Below are 23,419 nucleotides of genomic sequence, written 5' to 3'. Positions count from 1 at the left end.
ACTGGCAGATAAATCACAATATCCTGAATTGTAGAACTGCAAAATTCGATCTATAAAAATTTGTCCTCAAGAGATATAATTACTGCAAATGAAAATTCACAACAGAAGTGAGTCTGTCAAATTTGATGGCAGAAAATATTCCTTAAAGGAATCAAATCTGTGTATTAAATATAAAAGTTAATTCCAATGAGAAAATTACATGGAAATATGGAAGCTATTTAACTGTGGCATATAAAACACTGACCCATAACTTAGTTTGACATTATGGGATCTGTTTCAGAAGCCACAAGCTTGATGAACAATGTCTCAGTGTTGCCATAATTACAGTTTTTTAAGTTTGTATTTTAAAATCTTCCATGTCAAAATGTTGAAGGTCACAACGGCCTGAGACCATGAATTTTCCGTTACTGTGTCAGTGGGCGCACCACCTGAGCCACCCGTGGCCTTCCTGTCACAAGGAAAAGGAAGACATCAGCGTCTCCAGGTGCTCGTCTCAGTGTGACAGGAAGAATGGCAATCACTAAAGAAAACCAAAGAAAGTGCATATATAACTGGATCTAAAGAACTCTTTCAAACAACATTATCTCCTTTCACAAGTTATTTTACCAAACGATGCTGCAGTGCAAACTGCAGAGCCCAGCAGTGCGGGTGAACATTCCGGTTTCTCTGTTCAACGTTACCTGTCCAGCACCAGACCCTTGCTGGGTCTTAGTGCAATGACACCAAGGATCACACCTGAAATTATTCAAGAGACAAAACCTAGAGGGAAAGGAAATTGTAGAAAGATTGCATTATTTACAAAGTTAAACCATTTTCTGGAATGTGTCCAAAATGGCTGTTATTGGGCAGGGAGACATTGAGGGCTGTGATCAACCCATTTGGTTCTGCCCCATGTAAATAATATAGCAACTCATTCTGCCTATACCGATGATAATGAATTGCAAAAAGGTACAATTGTGCACTTGCTGGAATTCATGATTCTTTAATCACTAAAAAACAGATATCAAATGTTACTTGCAAAAACCCAATAAAATATTTCTAATTGCATTGTTGCATTTAGTATCAATTCTCTCATTATGTACTACTGCTCAGTAGGTAATTAGAAATGCAATGCACTTATCTCCACCTATTTTTATTTCATCCTTATTTTTACACCCTCATCTTTTCACATAACCCTGGCTGAAATAAAACGTGTACATTCAGCAGTCTCAAAGCAGGATAATTGCAGTGCTCTCTCTGTTCTTCATCACTCTCCCTTCAAGAAACTCAGTGAACTATTTTCTTCTAGAACCCTTCCTAACCAAAACAATCAAGAAAATGAGTTTTCATCTCTCAGTGTGAATCAACCACTCAAATGGTTTTACAAGTCGACCTCATGAGTGTAGGACTGTACCATTCATAGACACAAACTGTCTCCTTGTGGGCTGTCCTCATCGCCTGATGCCCGGCCCTGCTTTCCATCTGGCCATCATAGTCTGGATAATCCCTTCTTCCTTTTTCAGATCTCCTTTTTTGCTCCTGTTAGACAAATCTCCTTGCTGCTCAGCTGAATCTACCCTTTGTTCTGAATGGAAAACTATTCTAAAAAACAGCAATGAATAAGAAAAGTGATCCATCTGCAAAGGAGCAGGATAAAAGAAGCTCTGATCCTTGACAATAGTCCCCTGTATAGGGAATTTCCAATAATTATACCATCAATACACAACACCAAGAAACATCAGTAAGTCTTTTTCATTTCCCATTTGACAGTAGAAAGTGATTGAGTCTATAATAAATGAGTCTATAAATACTAGTTAGTACCAATAATGAATGAATAAAACACTGGAGGGAAAAAGACTTACCCCATTTCAAAACTTGCTTAGCCAAAATGTGATCGAAGATAATCCACCATATTGGGTATATGCACACCATAGAATACTGTGCAGCCGTAAAAACGGAAAGAAATCATGTCATTTGCAACAACATGAATGCAGCTAGACATTATCCTAAATGAAGTAATGCAAGAACAGCAAACCAAATACCATGTCTTCTCACACACAAGTGGGAGCTAAACATTGGATACTCATGGACATAAAGATGGCAGCAATAGACACCGGGGACTGCTAGAGGAGGGAGAGGGAGAAAGGGCTGAAAAACAAACTGTTGGGTATATACTCAGTACCTAGGTGACAGGCTCATTCATACCCGAAACCTCAGCATCACACAATATACCCCGATAGTAAGCCTGTATATGTAGCCCCTGAATCTGAAATAAAAGTTGAAGGGAAAAAAAAGAATACACTATGCTGAAATAAAAAACAAGTAACAAACACTTAATAACTACTAGGTCAAATAAGACATTTAAACAATGAAATGATGGACTAATCAGAAATTAATGACAGTAGTGTTCACAAAATGTGGCCTCCATAATTTTTGATTTGGGGAAAATGTTGCCTTTTTATTGTCTAATATATCATTAATTTAAAAAAATATATTCAATGAACAACGGGAGAGTCATTTTTGTATACAGAAGTTCATATGCATTTATTAGAATAGCTTACATAATTTAGCAAATTATTTGCATTTTATTAAAATTTAGTAATTTAGATTTTCAAATCCTGTGTTTTCCTTATCACCATGCTGAGAGAGCTATTTTAAAGTTTCCCAATGCTATCATGTTTCTGTCAATTTCCTGTTGAAATGCTAAGATCTTTTGCTTTACATACTTTAATTCAATTTGCTTTAGCACAGAGTGTCATAGATGTTATACTGACAAAATGAATAATTGTTTTGTTTTTAATTTTTATTTCACAATAAGAAATATACAAAATTATAAAAATAACACACAGATGCCTGTGTACCACCAAATCAACTTGAAAACCAAAACACTGACTGAACAGTTAGTTCATCTTTGTGACCTCTCCCCTGGGCTATCCATCTTCATTCATCCCAATTAAAACCTTTATACTAATTTTTAGGTTTGTATTTCTCAGAAATTTTTATACCTTTGCTAGAACATTCATAAATAATATAGTATTATAAGATACTTATATAGTGGAATTTTATGCAGCAATAAAAATAAATGACCTTGAGTAAGACTTTTCAAGTGATATAAATCTAAAAACCCTATTTAGCAAAAATAAGCTAGTACAGAAGAACATATGCAATGTGAAACCATTTACATTGTAATTTTTTTAAAAAAGAATTGTACCTTATACCTATCAAATAATCCTTGTTCTCCCACTTTAAGCTGTTTGCATTGAATGATCTTTTACTATTTAGTACACTGAACTTTGGTTTACTTTGTTTCCATTTTCATGATTTATGTGTCCACACTTATGCTTTCATTCTTTTAAAGGCAGCTTTGCTTTAGATTTATTTATACAAAGTAAAACGTGAAAGGCTTTGTCTTTTAATACGGTAGTTAAACCAATAGCATATATAATTGAACTATTTAGACATCTTTTTATCTTGCTCTTTCATGTTTTTAAATTTTCTTGCTGTTTCTTTTATTTTTGTTCTCTAGCCAAATAAACTACACGACCTTCATTTTTATCATAACCAGTGTTTTCATACATAATGGATAGAGAGATTGGCAAGATAGATGATTGATAGATCAATCAATTTATAGATACATCATATCTTGTTTTCAACAACCAGTTTCAGGCTTTTCAAAACTGTACTTAATGTATACTTCTTAACCTATTCCTTTTTTCACTGTCATAGTTAAGTCAAAAACAGTGTATTTTTGTTTTCTTCTCTATGCAGTAGAATATTTTAATTATATTTTATGTTTCCATCTACTCTTCCCTTCGTCGCCACTGCTAGACTTTATTTGTATAATTAAAATTTTAAATATTTTATTATATTATCATTTTTAAATATACATGTTCTTTTTTGACAAAATGTTTGACATTTGAATTTTCTAAATCAGGTATACGGGTGTTTTTATTTCAATTGTTCAACTTTTTTCCTATTTGCCATACTTCTCTTGCTACTTGTCTCCCCCTTTTTGAGATTAATGTAGACCTATCTTTCAAAGAGATGGGTTACCTTCAGATAGATATCACAAACAGGTGCATGAACCATGTGTGAGCATGTGTTTACTTTGTCTTAACACATGAAAAGGTGGTGATTATAGAGGACAAAATCAGGCTTGGTGCAGTGGCTCATACCTGTAATCTCAGCACTTTGGGAGTCTGAGCAGGGAGGATCACTTGAGCCCAGGAGTTTGACACCAGCCTGGGTGACATAGTTAGGCCCTATCTCTACAAAAAAAAAAAAAAAATTAAAAAAATTAAAAACTTTAGCCACGTGTGGTGGTGCAATACCTGTGATCCTAGCTACTCCGGAGGCTGAGGGAGGAGGATCACTTGAGCCTGGAAGGTCAAGGCTGCAGTGAGCCATGATCATGCCACTGCACTGCAGCCTTGGTGACAGAGTGAGACCCTGTCTCAAAAAACAAAAAAGAATTTAGCCAGGTATGGCGGTGCATGCCTGTAGTCCAGCTCCTCGGAAGGCTGAGGTGGGAGAATCGCTTGAGCCCAGCAGTTCGAGGGTGCAGTGAGCTATGATCACATCGCTGCACTCAGCCTGGGCAACAGAATGAGACCCTGTCTCTAAAAATAAAAAATAAAAAGTGACAGGACAAAATTCAGAGCAGCATTTACTATTGCATCTGAGAATCTCAGATGAGGCTGACTTTTTCCTTTGTGAGAAGTCAATCTTTTTTCCCTCCTTCCTCTCCCATATCTCACCCTAGATGATTATAAACGCTAGCTTTATTCTTCTAGTTAGAAAATTTTGCCAGGATATCTGTAGTCCCTTTGTCTTGGCATCATGTGATAAAATCTTTTCATCTGTATGCCCAGCTCAGAAAAGTTGCTCTCTACTGCCACCTCCACCTCATCATATCTTTAATTATTGCTTCTGTTAAATTACCCTGGTTTTTGTTCCAGTCAATTATCTCTGTGTTGGGTCCCTTTTCATCTTTATATGTGTACTATGTTATTTCATTGTTTGTATTTGTTTGTTTATTTAAACTGGGTCTTGCTCTGTCACCCAGGCCAGAGTGCAGTGGTGCAATCATGGCTCACTGCAGCCTCAACCTCCTGGGCTCAAACTATCCTCCTGCCTCAGCCTCCCAAGTAGCTGAGACTACATGTGTGTGCCACTGCACCTGGCCTGTTTTGATTTAGAATCTTTAAAACAGAGCAGACCCCTTCAATAATTGGGAGAAACACAAGATAGAAATATAGATTTTACTACCTACAGGTTGGGGGGCACATGGCACGCCCAGAGGCTGCAAACTGAGGTCAGGGAGATCAGACAGGGAAAGAGAATGAGGGATCCATGGGTCAACACCTTCATTGAGGTTCAGGACAGTGTCCAAACACACTTATGGAGAGAAGTTTTCATTGGTAGATTTGAAAGAAACAAGCATGAGTTCCACGCTATGACTGAGAGAGGGTCACTGCAGCATGTCTCACAGTCCATGCAGGGTGTGGCGCTCAGCAGGGCCAGTCAAGCAGGTGGGATGTGGCTGTCCCATAGGGAGGTGGTCACCAGGAAGCAGCTGTGTAAGAAGATACCTGGATAGACCATACTGAGGAACTGGTGAGAGGTGTAGAACTAAAAAGTGTCAAGCGTGATTGCGTCCTGCTTCTGACATGAGAAAGCTAAACCTATTTAAAATGGATGTTGTCAACGCAACATAAAATCGTTATAATTCACGACGCTCATAATTTTTCCATCTTTATTTTTTCTGTATTTTGGGGAAAGTTTTTCTCAAGTTCATCCTTCACATTTATTGATACTATCTTCTGTAGAACCAAATCTGGTTTTTACATGAATATATATGGATTTTAATTATGAAATTTTTAGCACCCTAGAAGTTCTTCCTATCTCATTCATCTCCCTTTTCTTCCCTTTCTTTTATTTATCGCAGTTGCTTGCCTCATTATTTTACTCTTTTTTCATAGAGGCTATATTTTCCTTTATTTATGATTACAAAGAGCTTTTTGAATTTTATTCTTCTGGATTTTTTTTCTAGATTCATATGTGCCCTATGATTCCATTAGAGTGCTCTCTCTGCCTGGATTTAGGGTACTTTTTCAAGGGTCCATGATATTTTTTAAATCTGTTTTCTCATCTTTAATAATGCTCAAGAGTTTGTCAATAAACTGGGTTGATGAATCTTTTTTTTCTACTGTCTGCCAACTCAAGTATATAATCTCCAATCATTAACTAGAGGCAGATAAGGATGGATGGTGGGATTTGTAGATTTCCTTTGGTTTTACCCCTCAAGGATTTTGTGTTCTATCACTCTGCTATCTCAGAGCTACAATTATACATCAGGCTGCACCTTCCAAGAACCTACTAAAGTACCATCTCTCTTAGATTGTTTTTGTCTGAAACAAAAATGTAGTGCATTAAGATTACCGTCTTCAACATGGGCTAATTCTAAGGATTTCTATCAATGACCCAAGTCATGAGCACTTTAAAATGCTTTTCAATTAAAAATGATGGGAAGTGTGATGGAAAGGTGATTGGGCTAGAAAGTCAACTGTGGTAAATAGTGTAGACTGGGTCATTCAACACCTGTTTCTGTTCACTTTTAGTTTGTCTTGCTGTAATCTCAAAATAGGGAAAGATGAAAACTACCTTTCCCAGTCTCTATTGCAAATAGTTTCCTCTGAGGTCAACTTTCTGTTAAGCAGATGAACCCATGCAAGAATTCTGAGGTAGAAGAGAGCAGCAGAGGTGGAAGACATGAAGAGAAATGAAGTCTTCTGGCAAACACAGGGGAAAGGGTGTTAGGTAGTTCTGCCATCAGTTGTAGGAGAGCTTAGAGTTTCCAAAACATTTTGTCTTGGATTCTAAGCAGCACCCTTGGGGTTCTGCTAGTGCAGACTGGATATTTCTTCTGAATTTTTGGATCCTGGCTGTATAACATTTCCACTTAATTCCCTGACGCACTGTAACTCATTTTTCTTCATATTTTATGGATTTTAACTTGTTTGAAGGCCGTGAAATGAGTTTATCTGTGTTAGTTAGCGACCTTGTGAGGAAGTTCCAACTCTCTTACTGACTGCCCATAGAGCCATTGGTGGAAGGACTCCAGAGGGCACAGTTCTCATCTCAGCCCATGTAAATGGCACCTCCAAAGAACTGAGATACGATGATACTACTCTCCATCTCTACCACTCCTCATTCCACAAAAAACAAAGCCAGATCCAAGAATACACCAGGGACCAATTACAACATGCGACCTGACAGAGAATGGTACACACTCCAAAAAAAAAAAAATGTATTTCTAATTTAATTTATTCTGCAAAAGTTTTCCATTAAAACAATACCAAATCCTGGATATATAGTGGATTATCATAGTGACTATTTGTTAATTCCAATGGCAGCAGCTATTTCCTTTGGATATTTTTCCCAGAGTAAATCAATACATACCAGGTATTTAGTAAGAAGCTCTTGACCTAGAAGAAATGTTTTTCTCACATTCCAATAAGCAGAAAACACTAGAATCTATTTTTCACTTGTCTAGATTATTGGTACACATTTATGTTCTTATCTCACGACTACATCAATTCTATAGCTCCCTGCCATGCAAAATTCAATCATCAGAGACGTTGATCCTATCACCCTCCTCCCCCCAGCGAAGGATATTTTGTTGGTCCACTGCATTAGTGACATCACAAAGATGGGACCTGATGCTAGAAAAATCATCGGTACCTTAGATGCCCTGGTAAGACATATGCATGACAAAGGATGAAGACTGAATCCCGTAAAAATTGAGGAGGCCAATTGGTCTAGGGTATGTTCAAATACCACCTCCCAAGTTAAAGACAATTTGCTACACTGGGAACACCTACCATTAAAAAATTTATTGTGCTTAATTGGCCCATTAAATTTTAAAGAGAACACTTCCATATTTGAATGTATTGTTCTAACTCATTTATGAAGCAACCCTTTGGACTACAGGGCAAAATACCTTGCCGTTAGCTTTTATGATTCAGTGAATTGAAAAGACCCTTAGTGTGTCTATAGTTTATTGGGAGGCTGTAGCAAATTCCAATAGGAAAATCACAGAGAATGCCCCTGACTTTTGCAACAAAGCTCCACTCTCTTCAGCAAGTAGCTTTTCTTCTAAAAACCAGCTCTTGGCTTGCTGTTGGATCCTGGTTGAAAATGAACTAATCCAGGTTGCTATAAATGAAATGGGTGTTTTTTGTTGCACCAGACTGAAGGCATCATCAGGAGTGAGCAGAAGCAGACATAACAGCAGTGGAGACACATACTTACAGGAAGGTAGTTGTACAAAGGGAGGTATCATTTTCAGGGCCTTTAACTTGGGGACAAGTATTGTTGGCATAGCATGAGGCAGCGGTGACACCAGCAGAGAAAACTTAACTTTTCTGACCTGGGAAATTAGAAAACTGATTTGGGAAAACTGTTGTTTAGAGTGGGAAAAACTTGGAACAGAAAAATCTAAGAAGAGATTCCAAAATATGCCTACCCACATCTTTGAGTGACTTAGGAACCTGCCTTCATAGAATAGACTCAAAGCAGTTTAGCTAATGACAAACTACCTAAACTGAGAACAGAGCCACCATCTAATAAAGTTTTCAATTCAAGTTCAAACAAGACAATTGTCTGCAAAATTAAAACAAGCTTTGGAGAAAATGTTATAATGTCCAAAATGACCTAAGTAAAAAGAACCAGGAAAAGGGAACACATTCTCGAGAGAAAACAAAATCACCTGTGAATCACCCCAAGATAACTCAGATATTAAAACTAATAATTGATGATTTTCAAGTGGCTGTGATAACTATCTTTAGAAGGTACAATAAATATGTTCTCAATAAGTGAAATTTTAGGAAATCTCACCTTAGAAATAGAAATAACAACGAGCCAAATGGAAATTCTAAAACTGAAAAAATAAATTATCTGCAATAAATAATTCTTCTTTTAAAAATCAATTCTTGGCTTGCTATTGGGTCCCAGTTAGGTCCTAGATTAATAAATATAATAGCTGAATGGAGATGTCAGAGGAAAGAGTAAGTGAACTGGAAGACAGAGCAATGAATACAACCCAGCACAATGTGAAGAATAGTGCCATAGTTTGGATATCTGTCCCCTTGGAAACTCATGTTGAAACTTAATCTCCAATATGGCATATCTAAAGGTTGAATTTTCAGGAGGTGACTGTGTCATGTTGGCTCTGCCCTCGTGAATGGATTAATCCACTCAGGGATTAACGAGTTATCACGGGAGTGACATTACTGGCTTCATAAGAAAAGACAGACCTGACCTAGCTCACCTTCTCAACATGTGATGCCCTGTAACACTGTGGGACTCTAGAGTCCTCACCAGCAAAAAGGCCCTCACCAGATACAGCCCCTCAACCTTGGATGTCTCAGTCTCCATAGCTGAAAAAAATAAATTCCTTTTCTTTTAAATTACACCGTTTTAGGTATTCTGTTATAAGCAACAGAAACAGACTAAGACAAACAGAAATAAAAGCTAAAAAATGAAAAGCATGAATAGAGTACCAGGGACTGACTTGTTAAATAATACAAAACAATGCAACATAAATCTAATTAGAGTACCAGAAGAACAGAAAGGTAATGGGGAAAAAGTAATGTATCTGAGGAAATACCGACTGAAAATGTCCCCATCTGATGAAAGACAGAAATTTAAAGACACAAGATGATCAACAAACACCTAACAGAATAAACATGAAGTCCATCATAATAAAAAATTTCCACATCACAGGGATGAGCAAATCTTGAAAGTAGAAAGAGAAAAATAACACATTAAATAAAGAAAAACAATTCAGTTAGTGGGGTTGTCTCATCAAAAGTCAAAGTGGCCAGAAGAGAGTCAAACATTTTTCAAGTGGTCAAAGAAGAGGCTGAACAACTCAAGAATTCTGTAACTGGTGAACCTATACTTAAAGAATTAATGCAAAATAGAAATATTTTCAGGTAAAAGATAAACTAAGGAACTCATTATAAAAGTTTCTAAAGAAAGTCTTCAGACTGAAGAAAATGATAGCAGATGGAAACTTGGATTCTCAGAAAGGAATGAAGATCACTGGAAACTGTGAGTGAGTCACATTCCCTTACTCTTATTTTCCATTTAAAGTAGAGATGTAGCGCAAACAACTATAGCATCAAAAATATGAGCACATATAGACACAGTGTTGTAAGATTTCTATATCTTATAGGAGGTGGTAAAATATTAACTTAAAGTGGGCAGTAAAAGGCTAAAGTTATGTACCATAATCTCTAGGACAATCACGATAATAATGCAAAGAAATATAGCTAAAAGTCAATAGGAAAATTAAATTGAAATTATAGAAGTATTCAAATAATCCAAACAAGGGAAGGGATAAGTAGAAAACAAATAATAAAATGATGTCTTCATATCTAACCATTGGAATAATTACATTAAATGTTTTTAGTTTTTTTGGTTTTTTTCTATAGAATAATTACATTAAATGTTAAAGAGCTGAATGATGCAACTAAATGAAGAAATTACTAGAATGCATGTTAAAAATTAAATAACATGTTGTCTACCAAAAATGTAGATTAGGTATAATTACAGACATACTGAAAGTAAATGGATAGAAAATGATATGCCATGCAAACATAAGCATGAGAAGGCTACAGGCCTCAATTAATATAACATAATACAAATTTAAAGACAAAAAAAATACCAGAGGTAAAGACAGACAGTATGATAAAGTAGTCAAATCATCAGGAAGATGTGCAAGTTATGAATTTAAGAAAGCTCCAAAGTACATGAATCAAAACTTGATCCAATTAAAGAAAAAACAGATAATTCCACACTCCAAATTATATATTTTAACACAAGAGTCTGCCAACTTTTTTCCCAAAGGACCGAAGAGTAAATATTTCAGGCTTTGGACATATTCTTTTTTTGAGTGTGTGTGTGTGTAACCTTTTAAGAATGTAAAAATCATTCTTAATTTGACAGCCTGTGGGCCAGCAATTTATAGATGAGTTCAACAAAAGAATCAGCAAACACAGAGAATGTTTGAACATCACTATCAGTAACCTAGAGTAAACTGATATTTATAGAGCTACCCAGCCACCCAACAACAGAATGCATATTCTTTACAAGTATGTAAGCTACATTTACTAGAATGGTCCATATGCTTAGTAATTTAAGGTCTCAGATTTAAAAGTTTCAAGTCATGTTTTCTGACCAAAATAGGACTGAATTAGAAATCAACAACAAAATACATAGGAAAATCCCAAATGTTTAGAAATTAAACATTTTGAAATGATTAATGGGTGAAACAAGAAATCACAAAGAATATCATTCAGTGATTAAATAAAATTGTCATGTAACGCAAAATGTTAAAATTTTTCAGGCGTAGACAAAATAATGCTTAGAGAGAAATTAAGGACCTCATAGGACATCTGGCTAAATGTCTTTTTTTTTTAGATGCATGAATAAACTATAACATCAAGAGATTTGCAGAGATTACTACAAGTGATTAATCGCAAAATCACTTCTTTTTCTTTATGCCTTGATCAAGTAGCTCAGTGCATGTTACAAGGTAGTAGCTCGGTAATTGCATATTGAATGTGAATAGATGACTTCTAGGTATCCATGTAGAAGTAAACGCAAATGGATTAAAGTGTTGTTACAAAATATTATTATAGTTTACATACTAATTTAACTTTTAAAGTGATGCAAATATTTTAGCTTATTTTATCAGAAGGAAACTACATCCTTAAAATGTTGTACACTTCAATAGCTGACTCTATAATTATTGTGACCAAGAGACAAAAGGGCTACAGTTTTGTTTTTTTTTAATAAATTTTAGCTAAAATGTTCATAGTTTCCCAAAGGATGGGAACAAAAATTCTGCTTACCTTACTGGCTTCATTGGATTTCATTCCGTCTTCTGCCTATTGGAGTCACGTGACATACACCGAGCCTGTGACCTTTATATTGGTTCTAACCAGAAAAGGGAGAGAGAGCATCCATCTCCACAATCCCTACAGAGCTCCTAGTAAGATTCACTGGGGCTGCTCCAGAGGAGTTAACCCAGACTTCAGGATTTCCTGACATGCAGAATAGTTTTCCTTTTTTGTTTTTTTTTTGAGACAAAGTTTTACTCTTGTTGCCCAGGCTGGTGCAATGGCATGAGCTCAGCTCATTGCAATCTCTGCCTCCTGGGTTCAAATGATTCTTCTGCCTCAGCCACCTGAGTAGCTGAGATTACAGGCGCCCGCCACCATACCCATCCAACTTTTGTGTTTTTAGTAGAGACAGGGTTTCACCATGTTGGTCAGGCTGGTCTTGAACTCCTGACCTCAGGTGATCCACCCGCCTCAGCCTCCCAAAATACTGGGATTACAGGCATGAGCCACTGCACCCAGCCCCAGAATAGTTTTTCATGTGTTGATGCTCACCTCACACCCAGTTATGATTTACTAGACTGTAAACTGAGAAGAAACCAAAACTATAAAGAAATTTAAATCCATCTTCTTTTCTCCATCTCTACCAGACTACTTCACCCTAATCCTTTACCTTGTTTTGCCTGGGGCATTGTAATTACTGTCTCCATTACTGCTGGAATGACCTTTCTAACGTGTGGAAGATAAGGCCCAATATTCTCCACATGGAATCCAAGGTTTCTTGTGACCGGATGTCTGCATTTGCTTTCTCATCAGTTTCTAGATTGCATTTTGCTTCCCAAAATTCCAAGCTGTCATGCCTACATAGATGTGTATGTGTCTGTGCCTTTGCTTATGCTCTTCTTTCTTTGTGAATTGTCCTTCTCAGTTGTATTTGCTAAACTCCTATGTATACTTCAAGACTCAAGTTAGGCATCACCTCTCCTGGCCTCCTCAGGCTGAGCTCAGTGTCCCCAAATCTCTGTTTCCATTGCCCCTATACATTTGATTGTTTATCACATTTAATGTTTTTTTCTTTTTCTTGAGATGGAGTCTCACTCTGTCGGCAGGCTGGAGGGCAGTGGTGCCATCTCTGCTCACTGCAACTTCCGCTTCCCAGGTTCAAGTGATTCTCCTGCCTCAGCCTCCCGAGTAGCTGGGACTACAGGCACCCACCACCATGCCCGGCTAATTTTTGTATTTTTAGTAGAGACGGGGTTTCACCATGTTGGCCAGGATGGTCTTGATCTCTTGACCTTGTGATCCACCCACCTCGGGCTCCCAAAGTACTGAGATTACAGGCATGAGCCACCACAGCCGGCTTAAATTTTTTTTTTTTCATTTTGTCTCTCTGCCCCAAAGAAATTCTGTGCTATACTCATTAATCTCTAGCATAGGATCTCTCACACAGACATTAGATAAACGTTAAACTTACTAAAATCTTGCTAATTTTTAGATAAGGAGAATGCAATTGTTATGCATTGAACACCCCCAATTTCCCCTGGCAAATTAAAGATGTTAGTTTGTAACAATTCAGAAAACTTTAACTATGCTAGCTCCAATTGCACAATTGGTTGGCACCAGGTACTTACAAAACAGAAAGCTTCAATTCATGGAAACCTAGAGCACTGCATTACAATGATCACTGGTGCTGTTAATTGTAACTCTCTGGAATAGAAACACCTGACATTAGCCAATAACCATGGTCTCTTATGATGAGCTGCCTACTTCGTATACAGATGGCTCTCGTTGTTATCAGCATTGTTTTCAAGCCTCCAAGTTGCTTGTATATGTTATGAGACTTACCTTATTCAGAATCCAGAAGGCCACAAATGTCTGGGAATGTTCATGACTGAATGAATAAAACTGTTCTAAAGAATAATTTTTAAAATTCTTCTTGTTGGTACAAATAGGAAACACTGTTTAGTTGCAATCACCAAATTAAGGCAGACAAATCTATGGAGGAAAAAATGTGCATTATTGACATCTCTGAGCTGAGAAACATTTTTCAGTCACACTGTACAGCCCATCCGGGAATTACTGAGCTCCAGGATATAGATGACAACTAAGATATATAGAATCTCCTCGACAGGGCTTGCTTAAGCCTGAGCGCTTTCCCCAGGGCTGCTGCATATTGTACTTGCACATCTCAGATTTGGTCAAAACCAGGCCTCTATCAGAATGGCGGCCAAGAACTGTTGGCTCTTCTGATCCCTGAATACTGGTTGTCTACACACGTGGGAGATATTCTCCTCTCTTTTTAGCATCCTTTCTTCTGTAATCACACTTCAAGGGCTTTACTCAAATTTAACACATGGCAAATATGTGAATGCTTCAGATGCTGAATGAATTAAAAATGTAAGTGATTCTTTAACTAGATCATGGGTAACCCCCCAAAAGGCCAAGGATGGGGGAAATGAAATAATTCGACAATGAGACTTTCTAGCACACAGTTGAATCCCCTGTGCAGAGTATGCTTTTTAAATGCAATCTCTAGCATAACTTCTCAGGTATTAACTTTGGAAATATTTGTTTGTTCAAAGTTTCTCATCATAAACAGGAAGGCAGGGATTTGCAGAGCTTTTGTTCGTGCTTTATTTTCTTCATGAGTAACTAATTCGTAGCTTAGGAGATTACCAGAAAGATTTTAGAAAAATGACACAATGGCATTTGTTAGTATTTATGCTTTAAGTTTTGATCATTTAAAGCAGAAAAATAGGGAACTGGGTGATTGGCCCAGCCATCTATAACATTCACGAGAAGAAGTTGACTGACAAGAGAACAAGGCACATACTGTTTTTTTCCTGGCAAATATGAACAACAACAAGCATAGACACTCGAAAAATATTCAATGCAGATCTCAAAAAAGGAAGGAAATCCAGAGAAGATGGAGGTAGCAAAAGAGTTTATGCATGTGCTATCTATTATTGGGCTGATCCTCAGCCAAATCCCCAACAGAGATTCAAAATTAAATTTCCAATTAATTTTGGCCTGATTTTTTTTGGCCTTTTTGAGTAAAAGAGTTCTCAGAGCATCCCCTTCTCTTGGTCCTTTGAGAATAAAATGACCTTTCCAACAAGCAAATGGCTTTCCTCTAATCCAAACATTAGAATAATTTATAAAAAAAGGATAACGTTGAGGCTCTTATTAGACTAACATTATCTCTACTTGTTTGGTAGCCATATAAAACGTTCATTCTCCAGAAACATCACCTCAAGCATTCTTTGCCATAAACAGAAAGCAAAGCAGAAATATTAAAAAGAAAATTAATGTAGCACTTTCAAAGAATTAAGATGCGATTTGGTAGCAGAGTAATTTTCTAATTATCATCAGTTGTCTTTTCTGCACCATGCCCTTGACACAGTCAATGGACTATCCTATAGAAATAACAAAAGGCTAAATTGCCAAATACCATCATACATACTGTACTTGAGTCTGATCTCTGGGCCTGACAGGAGACATATTATTGTCAGCAATCACCCAGAGGGTAAAATAATTTCTCTCAGACCTTCTCTTGTTCTATAAGACAGCCAGGCTTAAGACTTGAATTGTGCTACCTACAGAGGGAAGCCCAAACCTCAAGGTAAGAGCTTTGCGCATGCAGTTAACAAGCCCTGTAGTCAGAAGAAGTAAGAAGTTGGATGATACTAGTTTCCTGAGGCAGATAACAGATTACCACAAACTGAGTGGCTTAAAACAACAAAGTAATTGTCTCACAGGTCTGGAGGCCCAAAGTCCAAAAGCAAGGTGTCACCAGAGCCATGGTCCCTCCTGAGGTCCTAGGGGAAAACCCACTCCTTTTTTCCTCTCATTCCTGGTGGCCACATCACTACAATCTCTGCCTCCATGGTCACATGCCCTCTTCCTCTTCTGTGTGTGTGTGGGTCTCCCTCTGTCCCTCTCTTATAAAGACACTTGTGATTGGATGTAGGGCCCACCTGGAGAATTAAGGATAATCTTCCCATGTTAAGATCTTTAACTTGCCTGTAATCCCAGCACTTTGGGAGGCCGAGGTGGGTGGATCACGAGGTCAGTTCAAGACCAGCCTGGCCAAGATGATAAAACCCTGTCTCTACTAATAATACAAAAATTAGCCGGCATGGTGGCAAGTGCCTGTAATCCCAGCTACTTGGGAAGCTGAGGCAGAGAATTGCTTGAACCCGGGAGGTGGAGGTTGCAGTGAGCAGAGATCATGCCACTGCACTCCAGCCTGGGTGACAGAGCAAGACTCTGTCTCAAAAAAAAAAAAAAAAAAAAAAAAAGGATCTTTAACTTGAACTTTTCTCCTTATAAGGTCACATTTATAGGTTCCAGGGATTAGGACCTGTTATCTTGGGTGGCCATTATTCAGCCTACTACAGAGGGTAAGACAGTCTCTTTTATTTAGTTCAATCTTCTCTTTTTACACCCGATGCTGCAGTCTGCTCAGGCTGCCATACGAAAATACCATAGACTGAGTGATTATTGTCTCAGAGTTCTGGAGGCTGGGACTGAAATCATGGTGCTAGCAAGGTAAGGTTCTGGAGAGGACTCTCTCCCTGGCTGGAAGACAGCATCTTTGCTGTCTTGCTATACACACAATCTCTTCTTTGTGCACTCGGTGGGAGAGAAAGAAGGAGCTCTCTGGTGTCTCTGCTTATAAGGGTACTAATCCTATCAGGAGACCCCACCCTCGTGAACTCGTCTAATCTTAATCACCTCCCGAAGGCCCCACCTTCAAACACCATTATATTAGGGGTTAGAGCTTCAACATATGGATTTGGGAGGGACACAAACATTTTTTTCCGTAACACCTAGCAATGTGCTCAAACTTAATCTAAAAGTAGCTACAACCCTCAAGAAGGAAAATAACCCAGGCCTCCAGAATCATCCTAGTGTCTCTGGGTACCAGTTCCACCAACCATGCAGCTAGCTTAGCGAAGAGCAGCAATTCAACTCATGAAGGCTTGCAGGCACTGGGGTAAGAATATAATACACACTCCACAGAGACAAGAAGTTTGTGCCACTAAGTTTTTGGCCCCAAACCCCCCAGTATCTCATTCTTTTTCAGCTAATAACACAACTGTAATTTTAAAAAGTATAAATATCTTTAAAGTGACCTCATTTTGTAACATTCAGGTCATAATAATTCTTGAGACCCAGAAGTTTCATAAATTTCCTAAGAATTCCAGACCATATGTTATACATTTCTCTCTGCAGTTTTACATTCTGGATATACATCTGGCCCTAATCTGAAAACATCATGTAATCATTCTTCAGAGCAATAAATTCTATGACAAACTAAAGAATGCAAAACCATAATCTAACATTAAAGCATATAGTTTTCATTTCTAAATAATTTAGCTACTTATCCTCAGAAATCAGTCATGCAACCACTATATCCAGCTCCATGTTTTCTGAACAAAGAGATTCAGAAATACCAGTCCTTCTTATACTTTTCTATGGTTTATGAAAAGGAAATGGGAAATGTTTATATTGGGCAGCTTCTATGATCACTAAAGAGCAACGTCATAAATAAGAGTGTCACAGAAAGACAGAGACAGAGAGGTGAATATGTTGGAAAGGCTTGGGACAAATCAGAACGACGATCTCGAGCCGGATGGCTCTGCAGCTGAAGCTTTACACTCTTTGCAAATTTATTTTTTGCTATTAAAAGAGAAATTTCCCCCAAATAAATTGCCCAATTCCTTTTGTGATCACTTATGCCATCTTTTGTTTTTGAGAAAATGAAAGCAATATGCATAATTTAAAAATAAGTAATAAACAAGAGAGTAAAATCTCTAGTGCTCTGTTTTCTTTAAAATAGACCACATTTTGCATGACGTAAACACACCATCAACCAACCTCTTTACTTTTATGTACATGGGGTCTTTTCTTTGTTCCTAAATTGTTTATTGCTAAAAGTGACAAAGATGGAATTTGAGGATGTGCTTTCCCTTTCTATAAAGAGCATAGATTATGATGAGTGGAAAGAAAATTATTTGTGAATCTGACATCCATAACACGGCAAATTTTAGACAAATATCTGAAATATTGAAATACACAGAAAGAAACAGTTGTTGTTGTTGGTGTTTTAAGAAGAACCCCATGAGAACTGCTGCTAGGCTTTCTGTATCTTGACCTTAAGTGTTCTTTCAAGGGCTTTGTTGGGGAGATATTCTCATATGTCACATTTAGAAGTAAGCCTACATAGAATTGACTTGATGAATCATTGAGGGTAGCTCTCAACCTGAGAGCTCCCTCACCCTTTCCCATCACCCTTTCCAACCTGACTCTTTGCAATTAACGTCTCTTTCCCCAGGTAACTACACATGGTGATTTAGACTACCTGGCCAGCCCATAGAAACCCATTTTACCCAAACTGCCACTGACATGGTCCTGACCAAGAGCAATGGCTCCTGTAGCTGTGGCTTCAGCAATGTGGGAGCAGCCAGAAAAGCCCACTTGTGCTGTCCAATGACTCATAAATCAAGGATTCATGTACCAGAGACCTGCATGTCCAAGCTGTCTCTTTGTTGACATGCATATTTAGCTGCTGAAAACCCTAAAGTTTTCATAAACACCAAGTTCTCTCAGAACAAGAAGGGTAAAAAAAAAGTCTCAATAAGAACTAATATTTTTCTATTATTAGAAATTTTAAAAAAAGAAAAATTGGTTTCAATTCATCATATTCTTAATCACATTATTTAAAAATGAAAGAGCTGTGTTCTGAAAATAATAACCATTAAATAAGTTTGTCAGCTAAATTGTATCTGAACAATAATTGGTCTTTCTAGACCACAGTAACTCAGAGATCTGTGCATAAACAAAGCTTCCTGAAGTGACAGGAGTATTTGCTGATACCCAACTACCCAGGATGGAAACGTTCTAAAGGCAAATGCGTGCCATGGAAATAGCTGCAAATTGGCACGGGACCTCTCTTGTCAGCCTGCCTGTGCTGTGGTTTTATGATTACTATTGCCTGTATCATCAATTTGTATTTACTATGTTCCACTCTTAAGTGAAAACACAGTTTACTGCATAAACCACAAAAGCCTCTTGTTATTCTTCTCAGTTGGGCATTAATAATGCATCCTGATGTCCTGCTCATAAATGCAAGTGCATTTACAAACTGCACATTAACCACTGAGGCCCCCCCAGAGCCCGAGGCCCTCTCACAGGCATCAGAGGGAAGAGAGAGGGAGCATCCCCCAGGCCTCAGCCCAGCGCCTGCTGCAAGGACTGCTGACGGCCCAGCCCTTCCTGGTTCCTCCACCTGCCTGTGGAGACTTTAAAACTTTGGATCTAATCAGTTTTCGTCTCTCAAGCAAGGAGTAATTATTTTAATAATTATTTTCAGAATTTGATTGATTGTATTTCAGCCATGGAAAGCCAAGGCCAAGTGAAACACCCCAGGCACATAAAACTTTTTCCTTGCGGCATCCTTTTCACTATTTCAAGACAATCCTAACAATTTTCCATGCCCTTTCCCCACAATAACTGATTCGAAGTAATATTCTTTTGCCAGGCTCAACTTAGGTGATTTGAGGAAGAGCGAAGCAGCACCCTCCAGGAGACCCACTCCTGTCGCCCTGCGAGTGCAGTGGATCTGCAAGACCCAAGCTGGACGCTAAGCCACCCAGCACCTCCTGGTGGCATTCCTGCCTGTTTCCACTCTGCCATGCTGTGGCCCTTTATTCATGAGTATTTTCCTTCCTCCCTCCCTCCCTCCTTTCCCCTCCACCCTCCTGTGGCCCTTTGTTCATGAGTATTACCCTTCCTTCCTCCCTTCCTGCCTTTCTTCCTCCCTTCCCTTCCCTTCTCCTTCCTCCCTTCCCTTCTCCTTCCTTCCTTTCCTTCCTTTCCTGCTTTCCTTCTCTCTCTCTCTCCCTCCCTCTCAGCCTCCCTCCTTCCTTCCCTCCTGTGTCCTGTTGGAATCAAGGGCTTTGGTGTCACGTAGGCTTGGGTTTGAGGCCAGCTCTCCCATTTACAAGTTACATACGTGACTGACCCCCCAACAAGTTTATCCAGACTTCCAGCAAGCTTCATCAGTGGGCCTGAAGAAATACCTCCTTTGCAAAATTTCTGTGAAAATTAAATAAAATTGCATGTGTGAAAGTACCTAGCACAGCCTGGCACATAAACACAATCCTTTCCTCCAGCTCCTGCTCACCTTTCTCTCTTCCTGGGTCTAGCTCCCCTCTATTCGACTACGCCATCTGACTTGATCTGAGAAGTTTGATGCCAGGTCTCATTAATATCTAACCATGCAGTGAATTACTATAATTTTATGTTGTTTCACCACCCATTTTCTAGGCCTGCCGTAAGTTGTTTGAAATCCAGTCATAACCAGTTATTATATCTTTAGCTTCTTTAAAACTTCCCCTTCCCATGCAATGGAGACAGCTGGTTCCTCATCTCACCAACCCCAGCATCTCTCACAGCCACTGACCACGATGAAACCTGACTAAGCCCAGAGTCAGGTACGAAAGGTCCCCATCATGTGTGTTTTGTTTAAGCCAGCCAACCACCGCTCCCCAAGGGAAGCCCTGATGGATAACGCCCACCAGCCTCACTAAAGGCCCAGTCCTGCAGGTCCTCTCCCTGTGGGACTTCCCTCCTGCTGGTTGGGCTCCCTACTGTCTGCAGACTTCCTGGCGGCCTGGTGGGCAACCCACTTGCCACTGGGGTCTCCAGGTAATGACCCGCTTCTGTTTACCAGGTGCTGTGCCATGCTGCCTCCTCTGTGTCTGGCCTGACCCACACACTGGCCTAACACTGGGAGCCCTCCAGGCCAACTAGAGGAAATTACAGCAGCAACTCTGGTTCTTATGAGGATTCCTTTCTCCACATTAATCCGCAATAACAATAATTATGGCTGGGAGGAGGAGCCACTGGCAGGGTCTGGTGTGGAGGAGGAAGTGGGGTCCCAATTGGGTTCCATGGGTTGTCCCACCACGGGTCGCAGCACCTCCAGCGGCAGGAGGAGGCTGATGCCCGAGACAGTCAAAGCCTCCCACAATTAAATATCCTACACTATTTTCTGGTTGCTAAAAAAAAAAATACATGGCTTCTTAGATTATTTTAGATACGTATGTTAAGAATTGTGTATAAATTCAACCAATAAAACCTCAACCAATAAAACCTCAATTATGATAATAGTAAATCACACTCATATCCCTACCATTCACTTCAAAGACTGCCATGCCTTCATCAATGCCCAGGCTAGATTTACTCACTTTAATCCACCTATTCCTTTAAAAATCCAGGTGAATAAGAAATCCATGTGGTCTCCCACATTCACTCAAAAGTATTCATCCAGTAAAATTCAAGAAATAATCCAGTTAGCTGTGAATTTTCACCAAATTTCTTGGTACTCGAATAGTTAAACTCCATGCTGGCAATGGCATTAGATTTTTAGAATTATCTAGATGCACTCATCATATGGAAATGCTTTTTATGACCATTACGTTTACATAAGCTAAATGGGATGTGCTCTGAATAGCAAAAGAACCTTCCCTTTCACTGGTCTTGCTCAGCTATCAATAAGCACGGTTCCCCTACTAACTAATTTATAGAATCTCAACAATGGGGAGAAACCTGGAGACCATTTACCCATGTACCAACTCAAAGCACAAATTCACCTTCCCAGCCCACCCCCCCCAGTATGCTAATCACTAAGAAGGAATATGATATTTAGTTGTCTTGTTTTCTTGTGTTTCTCTAAATAATAAAATGCCCAAGTGTAGAGAAGTCTAAGACGATCTCAATAAATTATGCACGGATATGAAAGTGGTAACTAAGTTTCATCATGAACAAGTTTTAGAAGGAATATTACCTGAAAAACTTATATAAGAAATATTCACTTGGCTTCTATTTTAAATAGAGTATATTTTAAGCAACATAGGAGCAATGATGCTAATACTACATGGTTTGTTCCTCAAGGAGTTTATAATCTAGTAGAGACTATTTACAGAAGATATTTACAAAAAAATATTGCAAGCTAAAATGTAAATGCCATCAGAAAAATAAAAGTGATCTGCGTGTTTGGAGCAGAGAAAATATACTTCCTACTGAATAAATGGCTTTAAATTGTTAATAAAATTTTTAAAGTGTTAAGAGTTATGTTTCTTCATTAAATACTTCCCAAAACACATGAATCACTGGAGTCTATTACAGACCTCACACACGGTAAGTGCAGAATAAATCTTTGTTCCATGAACCAATGGGAAAAATTAGAAATAACAGACATTATTCTGAAGGTGAATTTTTACCTGAAATATAGTATGATCCTTTATCCTGAAAAGGACAACCTCAACAACCATGGAGATGGCCGCATTTTCCTATGGAGATAGATTAAAAATGATCAAGATCCTTTAGAGCTGATCCTGTAATATTCTTACCCTTCTCAAGCACAACTTCAATTCATATAGAAGAATAAACATCTAGAGTTCATCTCCTTGAGACTTTTTAAATATTGAAAAAGAATATATAGAAAGAGCGAACATAGATAAATCATCAAACTGGGTTAAGGAAGGTTGTTTTCACTTTGTTAGTATTGCTTGCTGTAACTACACAGAGAGTGATACAGGCGGAAGACTTTCACAGCATCAGGCAGTGATCTGTGGGTATAATGAGCGTCCTCTCTGCAGCTGCTCAGCCTCGCTCCAGATTGTCACTAAAAGTTACTTGATTTACATAATTTTTTTTTGGTCCTCACAGGAGTAGACCTTGAGACAAGGATTTGAGCTCAGGTAGTTTATTGGGGAGGTGAAGGAAACATCACAGTGGGAGCAGGGCCATGAGACAAGGGAGTGAAGACAGCCAGTGCATGCAGCCTCATTAGACCAGTAGGTGCTGAGGCCCCAGAAAGTTCCAGGAGCCACGGCAGAGCATGTGCCCAAAGGCCTCGCCTTGCAACCAAGCGATGAAGTACTGAAGGGATTTATCCTCCACCTGTCTCATTGGCTGAGAACGACTCCCAGGGGATATTAATTCCCTCCCCCACGCATCAAAGTAACCCCATTGCTGCTCTGTTGCATGGGCCAACAGTGTGGGTTTTGGTGGCCAGAAAACAATCCCATAGATAAAGGAATGCAGGAGTTGACAGTAAGTCAGGTCAGGGCATGGCAGCAGTAAGCAAAGAGACACGTGTGGGCACCACAACACCTGTTCCACTTTAAATGTGTGACTTGGCCACGGCAAGCATTTTAAAAGCCATCATGCTTGAGGTCTGAGAGGGCACAGAGAAGCCTCCGCCAAAGCCCCACTGTGGAACTTACTGTCTTCTGTTGCACAGCATTAGTAATAAGCTAACTGGTCCACTCTACTCTTTTCCTACTCTTATCACTCTAGAAAAAAAGAACACACACACACCAATCCTAGAGTCAAGCCTGAAGGAATGCAGCCTCGCTGGAATCACAGAAGTGAGCTCTGATGTGCCATGATTCTCCTATAGCAGTTTCCCCAGACCAACTGCAGAGAGAAAGGAAACTGGGTGCTCTGGCCACACT

General features: G+C 38.8%; 1 long non-coding RNA gene across 2 annotated transcripts in view; it reads right to left on the bottom strand.

Moving 5' to 3' along the window:
* Positions 1-23,419, bottom strand: part of LOC115931441 (uncharacterized) — a 110,914-nt gene that overhangs the window by 75,273 nt on the left and 12,222 nt on the right. For both annotated transcript variants that reach the window (XR_004067936.3, XR_010131304.1), the window contains exons 2-3: positions 22,181-22,249; positions 13,734-13,883 (exon numbers count right to left, since the gene is read on the bottom strand). This is a non-coding gene — a long non-coding RNA (uncharacterized lncRNA). The remainder of the gene's footprint in view (positions 1-13,733; positions 13,884-22,180; positions 22,250-23,419) is intronic.

Source organism: Gorilla gorilla, chromosome 17 (genome assembly GCF_029281585.2).
Source record: "Gorilla gorilla gorilla isolate KB3781 chromosome 17, NHGRI_mGorGor1-v2.1_pri, whole genome shotgun sequence".
Classification (NCBI taxonomy): Eukaryota; Metazoa; Chordata; class Mammalia; order Primates; family Hominidae; genus Gorilla; species Gorilla gorilla.
This window is presented reverse-complemented; position numbering and strand designations above follow the sequence as displayed.